Source organism: Salvelinus alpinus, chromosome 4, assembly GCF_045679555.1.
Source record: "Salvelinus alpinus chromosome 4, SLU_Salpinus.1, whole genome shotgun sequence".
NCBI classification, from domain to species: domain Eukaryota; kingdom Metazoa; phylum Chordata; class Actinopteri; order Salmoniformes; family Salmonidae; genus Salvelinus; species Salvelinus alpinus.
This window is the reverse complement of record NC_092089.1, coordinates 32,126,699-32,150,152: the sequence shown is the minus strand read 5'-3', so window position 1 is coordinate 32,150,152 and position 23,454 is coordinate 32,126,699. Positions and strand designations below refer to the sequence as shown.

Below are 23,454 nucleotides of genomic sequence, written 5' to 3'. Positions count from 1 at the left end.
GGGAGAGGAGGAGAGAGAATGTAATGGATTCTGAATCCAATCATGGGGTAATATAAGTTAGCTTTGGCTGGAGCAATATTTGAACAGCAACACGGTATAGAGAAGGGGAACAAACAATGGAGAGAGAGAGAGATGAGGAAAAGATGGGGTGTGGGGCAGAGGGAGAGGGAAGATGAAATAGGTGCTATTTAGGCTACAGGCTGAGAAGAAACAATATGAGCGAGAAGGGAAATAGAAAGGAGGGAGGGAGGGAGAGAGAGACAGCGAGAGAGAGAGAGAGAGAGAGAGAGAGAGAGAGAGGGAGAGAGAGAGAGAGAGGGAGAGAGAGAGAGGGAGAGGGAGAGAGGGAAGGAGGGAGAGAGGGAGGGAGAGACAGCGAGAGAGAGAGAGAGAGAGAGAGAGAGAGAGAGAGAGAGAGAGAGAGAGAGAGAGAGAGAGAGAGAGAGAGAGAGAGAGAGAGAGAGAGAGAGAGAGAGAGAGAGAGAGAGAGAGAGAGGGAGATTGGGAAGGAGGGAGAGAGGGAGGGAGAGATGGAAAGATGGAGAGTGTAAATAGCAGACAGAGACAAAGATATGGGTGGAGGTGGTTATTGTACTGCATGAATGATAACAACAATTAGGATCACTGCAAAACACCCACACACACACGCACGCACGCACGCACGCACGCACACACACACACACACACACACACACACACACACACACACACACACACACACACACACACACACACACACACACACACACACACACACACACACACACACACACACACACACACACACACACACACACACACACACACACAGAGAGAGAGAGCTATAGGGGTTAATGCAGTCTACACACAATGATATACACAAACAATCACGCAAGAAGATAGTGATTGCATGAGAGATAGCAAATCATTTTCAATTTACTTTCTGTGCCAACCTCCCTCCCTTCCCCTCTCTGTTTCAACCTCCCCTCACTTCTCTCTCTCACCCATCACCTCCTCTCTCTCTCACTCTCTTTCTCTCTCTCTCACTCAGATTTTCATGAATTCAGGTGCTAACACAATTTCTTTGATTAACAGGGCTTGCTGACATGATATTCTCTCTTTCTCCCTCCATCCTCTCCCTTCCTCTCCCTCCATTTCACAGTGCCTGTTCTTTGACCCTGACGAGTCCTTTGGAACAAATAGGGAAGGTGAAAAAAAGAGGAGAGGAGGAAGGGACTGGAGGAATGAAAGACAGACAGAGAAAGAAAGAGAGAGAGACGGGTAGAAATGCCGTCTGGGTAGAAATGCCGTCTGTTTAAAGAATGTAAATAGAGGGAACATGAGTGAGTGAGAGGAGGACGGGTAGAGGAGAGGAAACAGGGGACTAAAGAGGGAATGAATGGGGAGAGGAGCGGAGGGATAAAATATGGGGGAGAGCAGGAAAGAGAGAAATATTGATTACCATGATGTGTATACGTGTTTGGCCTAAACAAGCACACTGCCAAACCTGAGGTCTTGACTGACAGGGTGTGTGTGTTTGTGTGTGTGTGTGTGTGTATACATGGTGTGCAAGCACATGTGTGTGTAAGAGAGAGATCAAATCAAATCAAATGTTATTAGTCACATGCGCTGAATACAACAATACAGTGAAATGCTCACTTAATTACCCAAGATGGCGTAGCAGTGCAGACGTGTTTTGTTCGTCCTCTCGTGTACTTTTGTATTTTTCGTCTTTTTTTGTATATATTTCAATTTTATTTTCAATCTCTTTTCCATTTTAAATCAATTATACCTTCCGGTAACCTGCCTCACCCAGTGAGATACGGAACCGCTATTATTTTTTAGACCTTATAGCGAGAACCACCTAGCCATCAGAAGCTAACCAGCTAATTAGCTACAAGCTATTTAGTCATTGTTAGCCACTGCTAGCGGCCTTTACCTTCTGTACAGATACCAGCTCTTTTTTAGCCTGGATAATACTCGCCAGCCTACCAGTATCGGACTGTCTCTCCACTACAACGCCGGATTCCTGCCGTAATCCCTGGACCATTACTCATGATCTTCACAGCTAGCTAGCACTCACCAAGTAACCTAGTACCGAAGCTATCCCTGAGTCCCACCTCCCGGCCTACTCAGTTGTTCACCCGGACTCCACCCAAACACGGCTAGAAGCCACTACTCCACCGGATCCTTGCCGTAAGCTCTGGACCTTGGCACCGGATCACCGCTGCTACCGAGTGGCTTTAGTGGCTAACGCCCCTGCCCCGAAGCTAGCACCAGTTAGCCGTGAGCCAAGCGCATCTCCCGGCTAGAAAACTAAATTACTACAACTACAATACCTCTTTCGCGATCTGGTTTGGATCCTTTATCGACACGGCGCTCCGCCGCACCACCACGACTGGTCTGCCGACGAATACACCATCCGCTGTGCCTTCAACCGGCCTCCGTTGGACGTCGGAGCAGACGCTTCTACTAGCCCCGTGCTACTAACTTTAAACGCTGTGTCGCCCGCGTGCTAGCGTAGTAGCGACTACTCCGCGGCTTCCCTGTTCCATCTATTGCTTCCCCCTGGACCCTATGATCACTTGCTACATAGCTGATGCCTGCTAGACTGTCCGTTAATCACGGTACTCCATTCTGTTTATTTTTTGTTTATCTGTCGGCCCCAGCCGCAAACTCAGGCTCTGTGTGTAGTTAACCGACCCTCTCTGCCCAGTCATCGCCATTTTACCTGTTGTTGTTTTAGCTGATCAGCTGTTGTCTCACCAGTGTTGTCTAGCTAGCTCTCCCAATCAACACCTGTGATTACTTTATGCCTCGCTGTATGTCTCTCTCAAATGTCAATATGCCTTGTATATTGTTGTTTAGGTTAGTTATCATTGTTTTAGTTTACAATAGATCCCCTAGTTCCACTCATCATACCTCTGATACCTCCTTTGTCCCACCTCCCACACATGCGGTGACCTCACCCATTATAACCAGCATGTCCAGAGATACAACCTCTCTTATCATCACTCAATGCCTGGGCTTACCACGCCCAGAAATCTGCTCCTTTTATTGTTTGTCCCCAACGCTCTAGGCGACCAGTTTTGATAGCATTTAGCCGTACCCTCATCCTACTCCTCCTCTGTTCCTCGGGTGATGTGGAGGTAAACCCAGGCCCTGCGTGTCCCCAGGCACCCTCATTTGTTGACTTCTGTGATCAAAAAAGCCTTGGTTTCATGCATGTCAACATCAAAAGCCTCCTCCCTAAGTTTGTTATACTCACTGCTTTAGTACACTCCCCCAACCCTGATGTCCTTGCCGTGTCTGAATCCTGGCTTAGGAAGGCCACCAAAAATTCTGAGATTTCCATACTCAACTACAACATTTTCCGTCAAGATTGAACTGCCAAAGGGGGAGGAGTTGCAATCTACTGCAGAGATAGCCTGCAAAGTTCTGTCATACTTTCCAGGTCTATACCTAAAAGAGTTCGAACTTCTAATCTTAAAAATTAATCTCTCCAGAAATAAGTCTCTCACTGTTGCCGCCTACTATCGATCCCCCTCTGCTCCTAGCTGTGCCCTGGACAACATTTGTGAATTGATCGCCCCCCCATCTAGTCTCAGAGATCGTTCTGTTAGGTGACCTAAACTGGAATATGCTTAACACCCCGGCAGTCCTACAATCTAAGCTAGATGCCCTCAATCTCACACAAATCATCAAGGAACCCACCAGGTACAATCCTAAATCCGTCAACATGGGCACCCTCACAGACATTATCCTGACCAACTTGCCCTCCAAATACACCTTCGCTGTTTTCAATCAGGATCTCAGCAATCCCTGCCTCATTGCCTGTATCCGCTATGGGTCCGCGGTCAAACAACCACCCCTCATCACTGTCAAACGCTCCCTAAAACACTTCTGCGAGCAATACACGCAGTCAGTCAGGAAAGCAAAGACTAGCTTTTTCAAGCAGAAATTTGCATCCTGTAGCTCTAACTCCAAAAAGTTTTGGGACACTGTAAAGTCCATGGAGAACAAGAGCACCTCCTCCCAGCTGCCCACTGCACTGAGGCTAGGTAACACGGTCACAACTGATAAATCCATGATAATCGAAATTTCAATAAGCATTTCTCAACGGCTGGCCATGCCTTCCTCCTGGCTACTCCAACCCCGGACAACAGCTCCTCCCCCCCCCGCAGCTACTCGCCCAAGCCTCCCCAGCTTCTCCTTCACCCAAATCCAGATAGCAGATGTTCTGAAAGAGCTGCAAAACCTGGACCCGTACATATCAGCTGGGCTAGACAATCTGGACCCTCTCTTTCTAAAACTATCCGCCGCCATTGTTGCAACCCCTATTACTAGTCTGTTCAACCTCTCTTTCGTATCGTCCGAGTTCCCTAAAAATTGGAAAGCTGCCGCGTTCATCCCCCTCTTCAAAGGTCGGTGACACCCTAGACCCAAACTGTTACAGACATATTTCCATTCTGCCCTGCCTATCTAAATTCTTCGAAAGCCTAGTTAATAAACAGATCACTGACCATTTCGAATCCCACCGTACCTTCTCCGCTGTGCAATCCGGTTTCCGAGCCGGTCACTGGTGCACCTCAGCCATGCTCAAGGTACTAAACGATATCATAACCGCCATCGATAAAAGACAGTACTGTGCAGATGTCTTCATCGACCTGGCCAAGGCTTTCGACTCTGTCAATCACCGTATTCTTATCGGCAGACTCAATAGCCTTGGTTTTTCTAATGATTGCCTCGCCTGGTTCACCAACTACTTTGCAGACAGAGTTCAGTGTGTCAAATCGGAAGGCCTGTTGTCCGGACCTCTGGCAGTCTATATGGGGGTACCACAGGGTTCAATTTTCGGGCCGACTCTTTTTTCTGTATATATCAATGATGTTGCTCTTGCTGCGGGCGATTCCCTGATCCACCTCTAATCCACAACACCATTCTGTATACTTCTGCCCCTTCCTTGGACACTGTGCTAACTAACATCCAAACGAGCTTCAATGGCATACAACACTCCTTCCGTGGCCTCCAACTGCTCTTAAACGCTAGTAAAACCAAATGCATGCTTTTCAACCGTTCGCTGCCCGCACCCGCCCGCTCAACTAGCATCACCACCCTGAACGGTTCCGACCTAGAATATGTGGACAACTTTAAATACCTAGGTGTCTGGTTAGACTGTACACTCTCCTTCCAGACTCATATTAAACATCTCCAATCCAAAATCAAATCTAGAATCGGCTTTCTATTTCGCAACAAAGCCTCCTTCACTCATGCCGCCAAACTTACCCTTGTAAAACTGACTATCCTACCGATCCTCGACTTTGGCGATGTCATCTACAAAATAGCTTCCAATACTATACTCAGCAAACTGGATGCAGTCTATCACAGTGCCATCCGTTTTGTTACCAAATCACCTTATACCACGCACCCCTGCGACCTGTATGCTCTAGTCGGCTGGCCCTCGCTATAAGTCTATGCTAGGTAAAGCTCCGCCTTATCTCAGCTCACTGGTCACGATAACAACACCCACCCGTAGCACACGTTCCAGCAGGTATATCTCACTGGTCATCCCCAAAGCCAACACCTCATTTGGCCGCCTTTCCTTCCAGTTCTCCGCTGCCAGTGACTGGAACGAATTGCAAAAATCGCTGAAGTTGGAGACTTTTATTTCCCTCACCAACTTTAAACATCAGCTATCTGAGCAGCTAACCGATCGCTGCAGCTGTACATAGTCCACCTGTAAATAGCCCACCCAATCTACCTACCTCATCCCCATACTGTTTTTATTTTATTTACTTTTCTGCTCTTTTGCTCACCAGTATCTCTACTTGCACATCATCATATGCTCATTTATCACTCCAGTGTTAATCTGCTAAATTGTAATTATTCGCTCCTATGGCCTATTTATTGCCTACCTCCTCATGCCTTTTGCACACACTGTATATAGACTTTCTTTTTTCTACTGTGTTATTGGCTTGTTTATTGTTTACTCCATGTGTAACTCTGTGTTGTTGTCTGTGTATCACTGCTTTGCTTTATCTTGGCCAGGTCGCAGTTGTAAATGAGAACTTGTTCTCAACTAGCTTACCTGGTTAAATAAAGGTGAAATTAAAACAAATTTAAAAAATAAAACTTACGAGCCCCTAAGCAACAATGCAGTTTAAAGAGAATAAGAAATAAAAGTAACAATTAGTTAAAGAGCAGCAGAAAAATAACAATAGCGAGGCTATATACAGGGGGTACCGGTACAGAGTTATTGTGCGGGGGCACCGGTTAGTCAAGGTAATTGAGGTAATATGTACATATAGGTAGAGTTATTAAAGTGACTATGCATAGATAATAACAGAGAGTAGCAGCGGCGTAAAATAAAGGGGGGGGGGGAATGCAAATAGTCTGGGTAGCCATTTGATTAGATGTTCAGGAGTCTTATGGCCTGGGGGTAGAAGCTGTTTAGAAGCCTCTGGACCTAGACTTGGCGCTCCGGTACCGCTTGCCGTGCTGTAGCAGAGAACAGTCTATGACTTGGGTAGCTGGAGTCTTTGACCATTTTTAGGGCCTTCCTCTGACACCGCCTAGAGGTCCTGGATGGCAGGCAGCTTAGCCCCAGTTATGTACTGGGCCGTACGCACTACCCTCTGTAGTGCCTTGCGGTCGGAGGCCGAGCAGTTGCCATACCAGGCAGTGATGCAACCAGTCAGGATGCTCTCGATGGTGTAGCTGTAAAACTCTTTGAGGATCTGAGGACCCATGCCAAATCTTTTCAGTCTCCTGAGGTTTTGTCGTGCCCTCTTCACAACTGTCTTGGTGTGCTTGGACCATGTTAGTTTGTTGGTGATGTGGACACCAACAGCCCCGTCCACTACAGCCCCGTCGATGAGAATGGGGGCATGCTCGGTCCTCCTTTTCCTGTAGTCCACAATCATCTCCTTTGTCTTGATCACGTTGAGGGAGAGGTTGTTTTCCTGGCACCACACGGCCAGGTCTCTGACCTCCTCCCTATAGGCTGTCTCATTGTTGTCGGTGTTCAGGCCTACCACTGTTGTGTCATCGGCAAACTTAATGATGGCGTTGGAGTTGTGCCTAGCCGTTAGGTCATGAGTGAACAGGGAGTACAGCAGGGGACTGAGCACGCACCCCTGAGGGGCCCCTGGGTTGAGGATCAGCGTGGCGAATGTGTTGTTACCTACCCTTACCACCTGGGGGCAGCCCGTCAGGAAGTCCAGGATCCAGTTGCAGAGGCAAGTGTTTAGTCCCAGGGTCCTTAGCTTATTGATGAGCTTTGAGGGCACTATGCTGAACGCTGAGCTGTAGTCAATGAATAGCATTCTCACATAGGTGTTCCTTTTGTCCAGGTGGGAAAGGGCAGTGTGGAGTGCAATAGAGATTGTATCATTTGTGGATCTGGTAGGGCGGTATGGAAATTGGAGTGGGTGTAGGGTTTCTGGGATAATGGTGTTGATGTGAGCCATGACCAGATGAGAGAGATGAGATGAGAGATGAGAGAGAATGAAAGATGAAGAGTGGTGCTGAACGACTAACCGTCATTTCTTTTTTTTGGGGGGGGGGGGTTATTAAACAACTAAATGACCGACATCGGTATAATTACTGTTGATAGAAATCTAATAATTCACGAGAGAAATCTGAGAAATCAAGTCAAGAACTATGTGGGACGCTGGGCTGAAGGGAGTTGTAGTTTTCATTAAGCAAATATTCAACCTAGTTCAGCCAGAAACGTGGTAATTAACTACAATGACCATAATCCATTGAGCCAGTTTTTTTACGGCTCAGAGACGGATCAGAGAGGAAGAGGCGGAGTGAGAGGTTTTACTCTCTCCAAAATCTGTCCAAAATAAGCCCTATGCCTTTCTATGGGCTTATTTTGGTCCTAAGCTTGTCGTCTGCCTTCCCACTGTTGGGACAACGACTCCCATTGTTAGGGCATAAACATGAGCATCTCGTCATTGTTATAGATCTCTGGTACACTTTTACACCTGCTACATTAGGTTAGATACACACCACAGGAGGCTGCAAACCATGTGTTTGATATATTTGATACCATTCCACTTATTCCGCTCCAGTCAATACCACAAGCCCGTTCTCCCCAATTAAGGTACCACCAACCTCCTGTGGTACACACAGTCCACATAGACCGCATGAGAGAGGAATGTACACCTATTTTTCGATTGATGTCTATGTTATGTGGACCTGACAGACCTGACCTGTTTACTATTTTGGGCTTTGGGATATCCATTAAAAAGCTCTAAAATCATTGTAATGTCAATATTTCATAATACATTTCATGTTTAAAAAAATAATCAAAACCGAAATCCGTGATTATTTCTTAAGAATCGAACTGAAACCGAACCAACCTCAAAAAGCACAAATCGCTCAGCACTAATGAAGAGAGAGGGAGGAAGATGGAGGGAGAGAGAGATGGAGAGAGACCGTCCTGGTCAGAGAGAGAGGGAGAGAGGGTAATAGAAAAAGAGAGGAACCGTGCTGTGTGTGTGACAGAGAGAGGGATAGGGATGGGAAGAGAGATGGAGAGAGGGAGACAGAGGGAGGGAGAGAAACGCAGAAGGAGAGAGGTGGGTATACTGTAGATCACATATCACTACTTGGCCAAGACATATTCTACAGTGCTGAGCCTTTAGCCATTACTGTTAGGCCTGTCATCATATTTCATTCCACTAAGGTGTTTATGCTCTGCTCTGCTGCTATTCCTATAGCCTGCACTATTCCTCTAGTGCACCTAGTGTCCTTGCTTGTAGAGGGTACTCAATGTATTACTCTATATGTTGATTAGGTTGTTGTAGTGTACTGATAGAAAGATACACTACCGTGTAGTCTAAGTCTGCTTCACTGTAAGTTTGGTTAATATTTCACAGAGCAGCAGTAGTGTACCGTCTGTCTGGCGCCAATGCGTGTAGTTTGGGGATTTAGGACCAGGTTTCTGTTAATCACTGTAAATCTCTGTATAAATTAAATGTGTTATTTGATTATCTGTAAAGTAGCGAGCTGCATTCAGAGAAATACACCCCAGATTCCATGTTTTCTCCTAGACTACCAGCACAGTACAGTTTACAATGGGTAAACTAATTTCCTGTCTTCTCCTAGACTACAGTACAGTTTACAATGGGTAAACTAATTTCCTGTCTTCTCCTAGACTACAGCACAGTACAGTTTACAATGGGTAAACTAATTTCCTGTCTTCTCCTAGACTACAGTACAGTTTACAATGGGTAAACTAATGTCCTGTCTTCACCTTTATCACAGTACAGTCTACAATGGGTAAACTAATTTCCTGTCTTCTCCTAGACTACAGTACAGTCTACAACGGGTAAACTGCTGGAGGTGAATTCCTGCCATTCACACCTCTCCAACCGCTTTCACACTGAACTGGGATGGCAGCAGGCAACATGCCAGCAGAATGCGTCATCATATCTGGTAGTGTGTTAGTGAATGGGCTTGTTGGAGGCTGGTTGGAGAACCATCAGATCTGGTAGTGTGTTAGTGAATGGGCTTGTGAAGCCTGGTTGGAGAACCATCAGATCTGGTAGTGTGTTAGTGAATGGGCTTGTTGGAGGCTGGTTGGAGAACCATCAGATCTGGTAGTGTGTTAGTGAATGGGCTTGTTGGAGGCTGGTTGGAGAACCATCAGATCTGGTAGTGTGTTAGTGAATGGGCTTGTTGGAGGCTGGTTGGAGAACCATCAGATCTGGTAGTGTGTTAGTGAATGGGCTTGTTGGAGGCTGGTTGGAGAACCATCAGATCTGGTAGTGTGTTAGTGAATGGGCTTGTTGGAGGCTGGTTGGAGAACCATCAGATCTGGTAGTGTGTTAGTGAATGGGCTTGTTGGAGGCTGGTTGGAGAACCATCAGATCTGGTAGTGTGTTAGTGAATGGGCTTGTTGGAGGCTGGTTGGAGAACCATCAGATCTGGTAGTGTGTTAGTGAATGGGCTTGTTGGAGGCTGGTTGGAGAACCATCAGATCTGGTAGTGTGTTAGTGAATGGGCTTGTTGGAGGCTGGTTGGAGAACCATCAGATCTGGTAGTGTGTTAGTGAATGGGCTTGTTGGAGGCTGGTTGGAGAACCATCAGATCTGGTAGTGTGTTAGTGAATGGGCTTGTTGGAGGCTGGTTGGAGAACCATCAGATCTGGTAGTGTGTTAGTGAATGGGCTTGTTGGAGGCTGGTTGGAGAACCATCAGATCTGGTAGTGTGTTAGTGAATGGGCTTGTTGGAGGCTGTAGGAGTAAATGAGATGTATAGGACAGCACATAGATGTATAAAATGGCTGAACATTAAAAATAGATCACAGTAATGAAAGGGAGACACATGGTCTGCTGACCTGACACTAATGAAAGGGAGAGACACAGGGTCTGCTGACCTGACACTAATGATAAAGAGATTCATAGTCAGCTGCTTCTAAAATGAAGGCCTATAGGGTAGAGTCTGCTGATTCCAATAAAGGCAAACAAAACAAAGAGTACATTGACACATTATGCTGACACACTAAAGATAGAGGGACCCATGGTCAGCTGCTTCTAAAAACATATAGGACAGAATCTGCTGATTCCAATAAAGGCAAGCTGAACAGGGAGTACATTGACACATTAATGAAGGGAAGTGAGACATTATGCTGACAAACTAAAAAGATAGAGGGTCCAGCCACCATTATAATCTAACTGAAAACAGATATGGGTGTTATAGGGCATGAACCAGTAGGAAGCTTGAACTAAAAGATAATGATGGTGAAAGACTTAAGAAATGAAAGGTCATTTGCATAAGGGATGGATATAATACTATGTGTGTATAAATAGAGTAGCTAGAGTTCTGAGAAAGTGTGTGTGCCACGGGGTGTGTTCCGCGGACATTCCAGATTGCGATACAATTTGTATTAAAAATCATATTTGAGTTCACAAAGTTCTTGTAAGAGTTATATTTGAAGTGATTTTCCACGACAAGGCTGGTTGGAGAACCATCAGATCTGGTAGTGTGTTAGTGAATGGGCTTGTTGGAGGCTGGTTGGAGAACCATCAGATCTGGTAGTGTGTTAGTGAATGGGCTTGTTGGAGGCTGATTGGAGAACCATCAGATCTGGTAGTGTGTTAGTGAATGGGCTTGTTGGAGGCTGGTTGGAGAACCATCAGATCTGGTAGTGTGTTAGTGAATGGGCTTGTTGGAGGCTGGTTGGAGAACCATCAGATCTGGTAGTGTGTTAGTGAATGGGCTTGTTGGAGGCTGGTTGGAGAACCATCAGATCTGGTAGTGTGTTAGTGAATGGGCTTGTTGGAGGCTGGTTGGAGAACCATCAGATCTGGTAGTGTGTTAGTGAATGGGCTTGTTGGAGGCTGGTTGGAGAACCATCAGATCTGGTAGTGTGTTAGTGAATGGGCTTGTTGGAGGCTGGTTGGAGAACCATCAGATCTGGTAGTGTGTTAGTGAATGGGCTTGTTGGAGGCTGGTTGGAGAACCATCAGATCTGGTAGTGTGTTAGTGAATGGGCTTGTTGGAGGCTGGTTGGAGAACCATCAGATCTGGTAGTGTGTTAGTGAATGGGCTTGTTGGAGGCTGGTTGGAGTGATGAACTACTATTGTTGTCCACAAAGCGCTAGTAGAATTCTATTCCATTCCATTCACTGTCATGAACAGTAATATCCTAACTGCCGTTGAGCCATTCATACATTCATTCATTCATTAATTCTTTGTTCCTTAATTTATTCATTCGTTCATTGCCTAGAATATTTAGAATGTGTATTCCTCATCACTAGGACCAGTCAAATTGTTCAAAGGTAGAATTTCCCTAAGAACCCAGACATTTAAGAATCAATGGACTACAATCTAACAAAACACTTTGAATTGATTAAATGCCTGTCATCACTGTAGAGGTTTTGATGAGAAAACCTCCAGCAGTACAGTAGTCTCTCGTAATAGTGTTTTGTTCTCCAAAAGGACTGCAGTAAGGCTATAGAATTCCATGTCTCTGTATAGCGTAGCTCAAATCCCACAGCATAGCTACAGTAGATACTGTGATGCTGCATAGTAGAAATATCCCACTGGAACCCTGTGTGCTGCAGTGAAGTACACTATATGTAGTATTGCCATCACTCTGTCATACCGAGTGTCATGACCTGTTCCACAGAGCTGTAGGAGGAATGCTGATTACTTTAAGTTCCCTCTGTGTCATCATTAATAATAACACTATTTCCTATAGATTAATATAGCAGTAATGTAGCATAATATGTTGTCCTCTGAGGGTCATGCAGAGTAGGGTAATGTAATATTGCACTCCAGAGGATTAAGGGACTGAAGTATAATATTAGTTGTACTGTCCCACGAGGCAAAAACACAATGTGAATCAGTGTTCTATCAATATTACACGTTGTCATATTTCCATACTGACATTCAACATCCAAGGATTTTTGGTTGTATTTGCAAAAAGGCATTGACATACAGTCAGGTACAAAATTATTGGCACCCTTGATAAAGATGAGAAAAAAACACTGTATAAAATAAATAAATTATTTATTTAACTAGGCAAGTCAGTTAAAATCAATTTCTTATTTACAATGACAGCCTAGGAACAGTGGGTTAACTGCCTTGTTCAGGGGCAGAACGACAGATTCTTACCTTGTCAACTCAGGGATTTGATCTAGCTACCTTTCGGTTACTGGCCCAATGCTCTAACCACTAGGCTACCTGCCGCCCCAAAAAACAAATACTGAGCTATATTGTACGCAAAAAAAATTTGAAAATTATATTATTTTATACTAGTACAACTGTCAGAGAAAGAGACTTTCTCAAAAAGACACGGGTCAAAATGATCGGCACCCCTGTTTTCAATACTTTTCTATTCCTCACCTTGCGAGGATAACGGCACTGAGCCTTTCTCTAAAATGTTCTATGAGATTGGAGATCCCATTGGGAGGGATCTTAGACTATTCCTCTAGGGCTGGTAGGTACCAGGGACCTCACAATACAATATTAACATTTCTTAGGTGCCGATACGATATGTATTGGGATTCTCACGATTCTCACAATTCTGTATTGTGATTTGATACTGCGATTCTATTGTGATTTGATGTTACAAACATATTGCTCACTATATGTCTGCTGCAGAGAGATAAGAGAGAACATGAGAAAACGAGTTTTGATCAGTCAGGGAAATAAAAGTACTTAAAACATGTTGGCTCACTATTCAAAAAGAAGATGGACAAATACAGGAGCTATATGATGAAAAATACAGGAATTGTGGTGCAGGTACAGCCGACTAGCGCTAGCTAACTCAAAAAATAAATAGATACTTGGAGGGAAATAACACTATAATATAATCCAAAAATAATATTGCGATATGTTACTGACCCCCATCACTACATTCCTCTATACAGAATATTTCCAGATCCTTGATAACATTTGTCTGCGCTCATGGACTGCCCTCTTCAATTCAAACCACAGGTTTGTTCAAGTTCGGAGACTGAGATGGCCATTGCAAAATGTTGATTTTGTGGTCAATTAACCATTTCTTTATGGACTTTGATGTGTGCCTGGCAGAGGCAATCAGGTTTTTGGTTAAAATGTCCTGGTACAGTGTAAAGTTCATGATGCCGTTGACCTTAACAAGGGCCACAGGACCAGTGGAAGCAAACTAGCGCCATAACATCAGATATACACCACCATATTTGACAGTAGGTATGCAGTCCTTCGATGCCAAACCCAAATCAAATCAAATGTTATTAGTCACATGCTTGGTAAACAACAGGTGTAGACTAACAGTGAAATGCTGACTTACGGGCCCTTCCCAACAATGCAGAGAAAGAAAATAGAGAAATAATAGAAAAGTAAATATAACTAGGAATAAAGTGACTAGGCAACAGGATAGATAATAAACAGTAGCAGCAGTGTATGTGATGAGTCAAAAACATTATGCAAAAAGGGTAAATGCAGCTAGTCTGGGTAGCTATTTGGTTAACTATTTAACTAACTATTTAGTCTTATGGCTTGGGGGTAGAAGCTGTTCAGGGTCCTGTTGGTTCCAGGTGCATCGGTACTGCTTGCCGTGCGAGAACAGTCTATGAGTTGGGTGGCTGGAGTATTCGACCATTTTTAGGGCCTTCCGCTGACACTGCCTGATATAGAGGTCCTGGATGGCAGCGAGCTCGGCCCCAGTGATGTACTGGGCTGTAAGCACTACCCTCTGTAGCACCTTGAGGTCAGATGCCAAGCAGTTGCCATACCCAGCGATGATGCAATCAGTCAGGATACTCTCAATGGTGCAGCTGTGGAACTTTCTGAGGATCAGAGGGCCCATGCCAAATCTTTTCAGCCTCCTGAGGGGGAAGAGGCATTGTCGTGCCCTCTTCACAACTATTTTGGTGTGTGTGGACAATGATAGATCCTTAGTGATGTGGACACAGAGGAACATGAAGCTCTAGACCCGCTCCACTACAGCCCTGTCGATGTGAATGGGGGCGTTTCCTGTAGTCCACGATCAGCTCCTTTGTCTTGCTGACATTGAGGGAGAAGTTGTTGTCCTGGCACCACACTGCCATGTCTCTGACCTCCTCCCTATAGGCTGTCTCATCGCCGTCTGTGATCAGGCCTACCACCGTTGTGTCGTCAAACTGTGCGTGGCTAAAGAGCTCTATGTTCATGTCATCCCACAAATGTAAACCCCTGGAGTCTGCTAAACGGCATTGGCACTTGGATTGGAAAAGGTGCTATGGTCAGATGACATGAAAATAGAGCTCTTTGGCCAAGCCCACCAATGGTGTGAATTGAAAGAAAATAACCCCATAACTGCTGTAAACTATGTTGGTGGATCTTTGATGTTATGGGGCTATTTTGCTTCCACTGGTCCTGGGGCCCTTGTTAATTTCAACTGCATCATGAACTTTACGCAGTACCAGGACATTTTAGCCAAAAAACCTGATTGCCTCTGCCAGGAGGCTGAAACTTGTCCGCAAGTGAATCTTCCAGCAAGACAATAACCCCAAGCACACATAAAAATCTCCCCCAAAATGGTTAATTGACCACAAAATCTACATTTTGATATGGCCATCTCAGTCTCCAGACTTGAACCCCATTGAAAACCTGTGGATTTAATTGAAAAGGGCAGTCCATAAACACAGATGAAGGATATCAAGGATTTGGAAATACCCTCCCAATGTGTTCTCCAATCTCATAAAACAACGTGAGGTATTGAAAGTATTGAAAACAGGGGCAGTGCTGTTGTCCTCACAAGGTGAAGTATTGAAAGGTATTGAAAACAGGGGCAGTGCTGTTGTCCTCACAAGGTGAAGTATTGAAAGGTATTGAAAACAGGGGCAGTGCTGTTATCCTCACAAGGTAAAGGTATTGAAACGTATTGAAAACACGGGTGAATTTTATTTTTAACCCCTATCTTTTTATATAATTTGTTTTACTTGTTCAAAAAAAATCTATTTCTCTGAGCAATTGTATTAGTACAACATAAGTTGTTTGAACATATAATATAGCTCAGTATTTGTATTATTTATTTTCTACAGTGTTTTTTTTGTCATTTTTATCAACGGTGCCAATAATTGTACGTTCCCCTGTATGTGCAGTGTAGGTGTAGTAAAGTCCCTTCATAAAGTATTCACACCCCTTTAATTGTTTCACATTTTGTTGTGTTACTGCCTGAATTTAAATTGAGATTTTGTGTCACTGATCTACACACAATACATCATAATGTCAAAGGGGAATTTTGTTTGTCGAACATTTTCGAAATGAATGAACAATTAAAAGCTGAAATGTCTTGAGTCACTAAGTATTCAACCCGTTTGTTATGGCAAGTCTAAATAAGTTCAGGAGTAACAATGTGCTTAACAAATCACATCATAAGTTGCATGGACTCACTCGTTCAATAATAGTAGATAACATGATTTTGGAATGACTACCCCATCTCGATACCGCACACATACAATTATCTGTAAGGTCCCTCAGTCGATCCCAGATTCAACCACAAAGACCAGGCAGGTTTTTGAACCGATTGGTAGATGTATAAAATAAAATAAAAAGCAGATGCTGAATATCCCTTTGAGCATGTTGAAGTTATTTACTAGGCTTTGGACGGTGTATCAATACACCCAGTCACTACAAATTGTCCTTCCTAACTCAGTTACCGGAGAGGAAGGAAACTACTCTGGGATTTCACCAGGAGGCCAATGCTGATTTTAAACATTTACAGAGTTTAACGGTTGTGATATGAGAATGATGGATCAACAAGATTGTAGTTACTCCACAATACTAACCTAAATGGAAGAATGAAAAGAAGGAAGCCTGTACAGAAAAATAATATTCCAAAACATGCATATGTTTGCAACAAGGCACGTAAGTAATACTGCAAAAATATGTGGCAAGAAATGAACTTTTTGTCCAGAATACAAAGTGTTATGTTCGGGGCAAATCCAACACAGCACATCACTGTGTACCACTCTTCATATTTTCAAGCATGGTGGTGGCAGCATCATGTTATGAGTATGCTTGTCATCGGCAAGGACAACTGACTTTTTTATGATAAAAAGAAACAGAATACAGCTAAGCACGGGTGAATACTTATCTAATCAAGATATATTAGTGTATTATTTTTCGTACATTTTTATAAAATATTAGAATTTTTCTCCCTCTTTGACATTCTAGTATTTTGTGTAGATCGTTGGCCAAAAATTACAATTAAATCCATTTTAATCCCACTTTTATAACACAATAAAATGTGGAAAAAATCAAGGGAAGTGAATACTTTCTGAATGCATTGTATTGTCTACAGTGATTCCCGGTAGACAAAAGTGTCATGTGGGGTAATAACTCCGTCCAGCAGCAGCAGTGGAGTGAACAGTAAAGTGCAGCTGCAGCTTAATGCCCCTCGTATTAATTGGCCCATACTTCAATCACAGTCACTGGAGTGTGTCCTCTCTGATGGAACAGATCCCCCCTCTCTCTCTCTCTCTCTCTCTCTCGCTCTCTCTCTCTCTCTCTCTCTCTCTCTCTCTCTCTCTCTCTCTCTCTCTCTCTCTCTCTCTCTCTCTCTCTCTCTCTCTCTCTCTCTCATATTCATTCATTCACTCACTCACTCTTTCTTTCTTTCTCTCTCACACACGCACGCACGCACGCACGCACGCACGCACGCACGCACGCACGCACGCACGCACACACACACACACACACACACACACACACACACACACACACACACACACACACACACACACACACACACACACACACACACACAGTCTCCAATCTATCTCTGTCATGTGAGAGCAGTACCAGCAAGAGGCTGCTTTCACATTTTACATGTCCACCCTGGTCAGTCTGTACTCCTGGTGGAGAACTACTGTACACTGTAGTGTTGTTTTTACTGCACGGCTGTAAACAGTTATGGTAAAGAGCTGTGTTGTTCGGCTCTGTGCTGTGCCACAGACCCCATGCCCATCACAAGCTATTCAAGTGACAAACGACGTAGCCAATCAACCTGCGCTGACACCAGGCCCTCTCAGGGAAATACAATACACTACATTTGTAAATTAGACGTGGACTAAATACCAGATTAAGACAGTCACATCAATGTGATGGTACTTGTTTATGTGGAACACTTTAGATTGGGGTGTACAGACCTTAATGTGACAACAAACTGCTCTGAAATTCAAACCAACGTCTGGATCTTTACTGGATGTTTTCTTCTGGCAAGAAGATGAATAATATAATATAGGTTTTAAGCTCAATATCGTAGCTCCACTCCTCCATAGTTTATCTACGTGGCTAATGAACCGATTTGAATGTAAAACACGTATCCATTTCGCTTTAATTGAAGATGTGATAACATTCAGTATCAAAAATATAAAAAAATAGAGAAAATCAGAAAGGGGTCAAATACTTTTTCCCGGCACTGTATATGTTTATACGAGCACCTGTTTCTAGTTTCTTCTTCAGCCTCAGGTTTTCAACATGCTGTAACCTTCAACCCTGGAGAACAAAAGAACATTGTCCCAATTCAACATATCTTAACTTTGATCTTTTCAGTAGTCTGAGTATACAGGGCATTCAGAAAGTATTCAGACCCTTTGACTTTTTCCACATTTTGTTACGTTACAGCCATATTCTAAAAATCCATAGCAATCTACACACAATACCCCACAATGACATCACAATACCCAATAATGACAAAGCTAAAAATAAAGAACAACCCTTGAATGATTAGGTGTATCCAAACATTTGACTGGTACTGTACAGTAGATGGTAAACCTCTGCTTCTATTTTATAGTATACATGTTACTACACTAAAGGACACACAAAGATACACACACATGGGTGCATGCAAACCACACACACCACACACACCACACACATACCACACACACCACACACACACCACACACCGCACACACACCACACACACAAAGCCAATGTGCTTCTGCCTCCACATTGCTTGCTCTTTGGGGTTTTAGGCTGGGTATTTGTAAAACTCTTTGGAGTTTTAGGCTGGGTATCTGTAAAACTCTTTGGGGTTTTAGGCTGGGTATTTGTAAAACTCTTTGGAGTTTTAGGCTGGGTATCTGTAAAACTCTTTGGGGTTTTAGGCTGGGTATCTGTAAAGCTCTTTGGGGTTTTAGGCTGGGTATCTGTAAAGCTCTTTGGGGTTTTAGGCTGGGTATCTGTAAAGCTCTTTGGGGTTTTAGGCTGGGTATCTGTAAAGCACTTTGGGACAACTGCTGATGTAAAAAGGGCTTCATATTGATTGATTGATTCCACTCATCTAAATTAAAAAGCCTCTCTGTGGGATCTGTCTACTCTTTATGCAGGTTCTCTCTCTCTCTGTGTGTGTGTGTGTGTGTGTGTGTGTGTGTGTGTGTGTGTGTGTGTGTGTGTGTGTGTGTGTGTGTGTGTGTGTGTGTGTGTGTGTGTGTGTGTGTGTGTGTGTGTGTGTGTGTGTGTGTGTGTGTGTGTGTCAAATCAAATCAAATCAAATCAAATTTTATTAGTCACATACACATGGTTAGCAGATGTTAATGCGAGTGTAGCGAAATGCTTGTGCTTCTAGTTCCGACAATGCAGTAATAACCAACAAGTAATCTAACCTAACAATTCCACAACTACTACCTTATACACACACACAAGTGTAAAGGGATAAAGAATATGTACATAAAGATATATGAATGAGTGGTGGTACAGAACGGCATGGCAAGATGCAGTAGATGGTATAGAGTACGGTATATACATATGAGATGAGTACTGTAGGGTATGTAAACATAAAGTGGCATAGTTTAAAGTGGCTAGTGGTACATGTATTACATAAAGATGGCAAGATGCAGTAGATGATATAGAGTACAGTATATACATATGAGATGGGTAATGTAGGGTATGTAAACATTATATTAAGTGGCATTGTTTAAAGTGGCTAGTGGTACATTTTTACATAATTTCCATCAATTCCCATTTTTAAAGTGGCTGGAGTTGAGTCAGTATGTTGGCAGCGGCCGCTAAATGTTAGTGGTGGCTGTTTAACAGTCTGATGGCCTTGAGATAGAAGCTGTTTTTCAGTCTCTCGGTCCCTGCTTTGATGCACCTGTACTGACCTCGCCTTCTGGATGATAGCGGGGTGAACAGGCAGTGGCTTGGGTGGTTGTTGTCCTTGATGATCTTTATGGCCTTCCTGTGACATCGGGTGGTGTAGGTGTCCTGGAGGGCAGGTAGTTTGCCCCCGGTGGTGCGTTCTGCAGACCTCACTACCCTCTGGAGAGCCTTACGGTTGTGGGCGGAGCAGTTGCCGTACCAGGCGGTGATACAGCCCGACAGGATGCTCTCGATTGTGCATCTGTAGAAGTTTGTGAGTGCTTTTGGTGACAAGCCGAATTTCTTCAGCCTCCTGAGGTTGAAGAGGCGCTGCTGCGCCTTCTTCACAACGCTGTCTGTGTGGGTGGACCAATTCAGTTTGTCCGTGATGTGTACACCGAGGAACTTAAAACTTTCCACCTTCTCCACTACTGACCCGTCGATGTGGATAGGGGGGTGCTCCCTCTGCTGTTTCCTGAAGTCCACAATCATCTCCTTTGTTTTGTTGACGTTGAGTGTGAGGTTATTTTCCTGACACCACACTCCGAGGGCCCTCACCTCCTCCCTGTAGGCCGTCTCGTCGTTGTTGGTAATCAAGCCTACCACTGTAGTGTCATCCGCAAACTTGATGATTGAGTTGGAGGCGTGCATGGCCACGCAGTCGTGGGTGAACAGGGAGTACAGGAGAGGGCTCAGAACGCACCCTTGTGGGGCCCCAGTGTTGAGGATCAGCGGGGTGGAGATGTTGTTACCTACCCTCACCACCTGGGGGCGGCCCGTCAGGAAGTCCAGGACCCAGTTGCACAGGGCGGGGTCGAGACCCAGGGTCTCGAGCTTGATGACGAGTTTGGAGGGTACTATGGTGTTAAATGCTGAGCTGTAATCGATGAACAGCATTCTCACATGGGTATTCCTCTTGTCCAGATGGGTTAGGGCAGTGTGCAGTGTGGTTGCGATTGCGTCGTCTGTGGACCTATTGGGTCGGTAAGCAAATTGGAGTGGGTCTAGGGTGTCCGGTAGGGTGGAGGTGATATGGTCCTTGACTAGTCTCTCAAAGCACTTCATGATGACGGAAGTGAGTGCTACGGGGCGGTAGTCGTTTAGCTCAGTTACCTTAGCTTTCTTGGGAACAGGAACAATGGTGGCCCTCTTGAAGCATGTGGGAACAGCAGACTGGGATAAGGATTGATTGAATATGTCCGTAAACACACCAGCCAGCTGGTCTGCGCATGCTCTGAGGACGCGGCTGGGAATGCCGTCTGGGCCTGCAGCCTTGCGAGGGTTAACACGTTTAAATGTTTTACTCACCTCGGCTGCAGTGAAGGAGAGCCCGCAGGTTTTGGTAGGGGGCCGTGTCAGTGGCACTGTATTGTCCTCAAAGCGGGCAAAAAAGTTGTTTAGCCTGTCTGGGAGCAAGACATCCTGGTCCGCGACGGGGCTGGTTTTCTTTTTGTAATCCGTGATTGACTGTAGACCCTGCCACATACCTCTTGTGTCTGAGCTGTTGAATTGCGACTCGATTTTGTCTCTGTACTGGGACTTAGCCTGTTTGATTGCCTTGCGGAGAGAATAGCTACACTGTTTGTATTCGGTCATGCTTCCGGTCACCTTGCCCTGGTTAAAAGCAGTGGTTCGCGCTTTCAGTTTCACGCGAATGCTGCCGTCAATCCACGGTTTCTGGTTTGGGAATGTTTTAATCGTTGCTGTGGGTACGACATCGTCAATGCACTTCCTAATGAACTCGCTCACCGAATCAGCATATTCGTCAATATTGTTGTTGGACGCAATGCGGAACATATTCCAATCCGCGTGATCGAAGCAGTCTTGAAGCGTGGATTCAGATTGGTCGGACCAGCGTTGAACAGACCTGAGCGCGGGAGCTTGTTGTTTTAGTTTCTGTTTGTAGGCTGGAATCAACAAAATGGAGTCGTGGTCAGCTTTTCCGAAAGGGGGGCGGGGGAGGGCCTTATATGCGTCGCGGAAATTAGTATAACAATGATCTAGGGTTTTTCCAGCCCTGGTAGCACAATCGATATGCTGATAGAATTTAGGGAGTTTTGTTTTTAGATTAGCCTTGTTAAAATCCCCAGCTACGATGAATGCAGCCTCAGGGTGTGTGGTTTCCAGTTTACAAAGAGTCAGATAAAGTTCGTTCAGGGCCATCGATGTGTCTGCTTGGGGGGGAATATATACGGCTGTGATTATGATTGAAGAGAATTCCCTTGGTAGATAATGCGGTCGACATTTGATTGTGAGGAGTTCTAGATCAGGTGAACAGAATGACTTGAGTTCCTGTGTGTTGTTATGATGATCACACCACGTCTCGTTAATCATAAGGCATACCCCCCCGCCCCTCTTCTTACCAGAAAGATGTTTGTTTCTGTCGGCGCGATGCATGAAGAAACCAGCTGGCTGCACCGACTCCGTTAGCGTCTCTTGAGTTAGCCATGTTTCCGTGAAGCAGAGCACGTTGCAATCCCTGATGTCTCTCTGGAATGCTACCCGTGCTCGGATTTCATCAACCTTATTGTCAAGAGACTGGACATTGGCGAGTAGTATGCTAGGGAGTGGAGCGCGATGTGCCCGTCTCCGAAGCCTGACCACGAGACCGCCTCGTTTGCCCCTTTTACGGCGTCGCACAGGGTCGCCGGCTGGGATCAGATCCATTGTATTGGGTGGAAGGCAAAACACTGGATCCGTTTCGGGAAAGTCATATTCCTGGTAGGAACGATGATGAGTTGACGTTAATCGTATATTCAGTAGTTCCTCCCGACTGTATGTAATGAAACCTAAGATTACCTGGGGTACCGATGTAAGAAATAACACATAAAAAAACAAAATACTGCATATTTTCCAAGGAACGCGAAGCGAGGCGGCCATCTCTTTTCGGCGCCGGAAGTCATATGTGTGTGTGTGTGTGTGTGTGTGTGTGTGTGTGTGTGTGTGTGTGTGTGTGTGTGTGTGTGTGTGTGTGTGTGTGTGTGTGTGTGTGTGTGTGTGTGTGTGTGTGTGTGTGTGTGTGTGTGTGTGTGTGTGTGTGTGTGTGCCTGAGCTCACTCAGTCACCTGTGATCAGAGACACACTGTGTTATCATACGGCTCAATGTGTAATCTCACTCTGACATTATACTACTGCCTTTCATTTACTGCCTAGAACACAGCAAAGTCACCCACCCGCACGCACAAGCACGTGCACACACACACGCACACAGGTCTCAGAAATAAATTCCTGCATATTCTCACTCACCAAAATACACTCAGTAAGCACATCTATATGCTACAATACACACACACACACACACACACACACACACACACACACACACACACACACACACACACACACACACACACACACACACACACACACACACACACACACACACACACACACACACACACACATATCATCATCACACCATTCACAAAACATCCGCCAGCTACAAATGCTTTACTAGCCCCCAGAGAGTTCAGTCATAAATAAGAGTAAGGTCAACCGCCTTCATGTAGTCCCAGGGGATCCTGCAGCTCACACTTCCACACAACACAACACAATACAACACAATACAATACGCTGTATTATTTCAATAAGAACCAGTGTACTAGACAAACTGGTGATTTCTATCATTCCATGATGTATTATTTGCTGTTTTTTTTAAATAGGTATGACTGTACCTCCTGCTACCATCTGGATATGAGGTTTATTATAATGGGCTGTATAAGAAGCCTAGAGGTTTATTATAATGGGCTGTATAAGAAGCTTAGAGGTTTATTATAATGGGCTGTATAAGAAGCCTAGAGGTTTATTATAATGGACTGTATAAGAAGCCTAGAGGTTTATTATAATGGGCTGTATAAGAAGCCTAGAGGTTTATTATAATGGACTGTATAAGAAGCCTAGAGG

The 23,454-nt window shown here is 44.6% G+C and overlaps 1 protein-coding gene across 1 annotated transcript in view; it reads right to left on the bottom strand.

Moving 5' to 3' along the window:
- The window catches only part of LOC139572564 (glutamate receptor ionotropic, NMDA 2D), a 229,668-nt gene that overhangs the window by 193,066 nt on the left and 13,148 nt on the right, over positions 1-23,454 (bottom strand). The window lies entirely within an intron of this gene.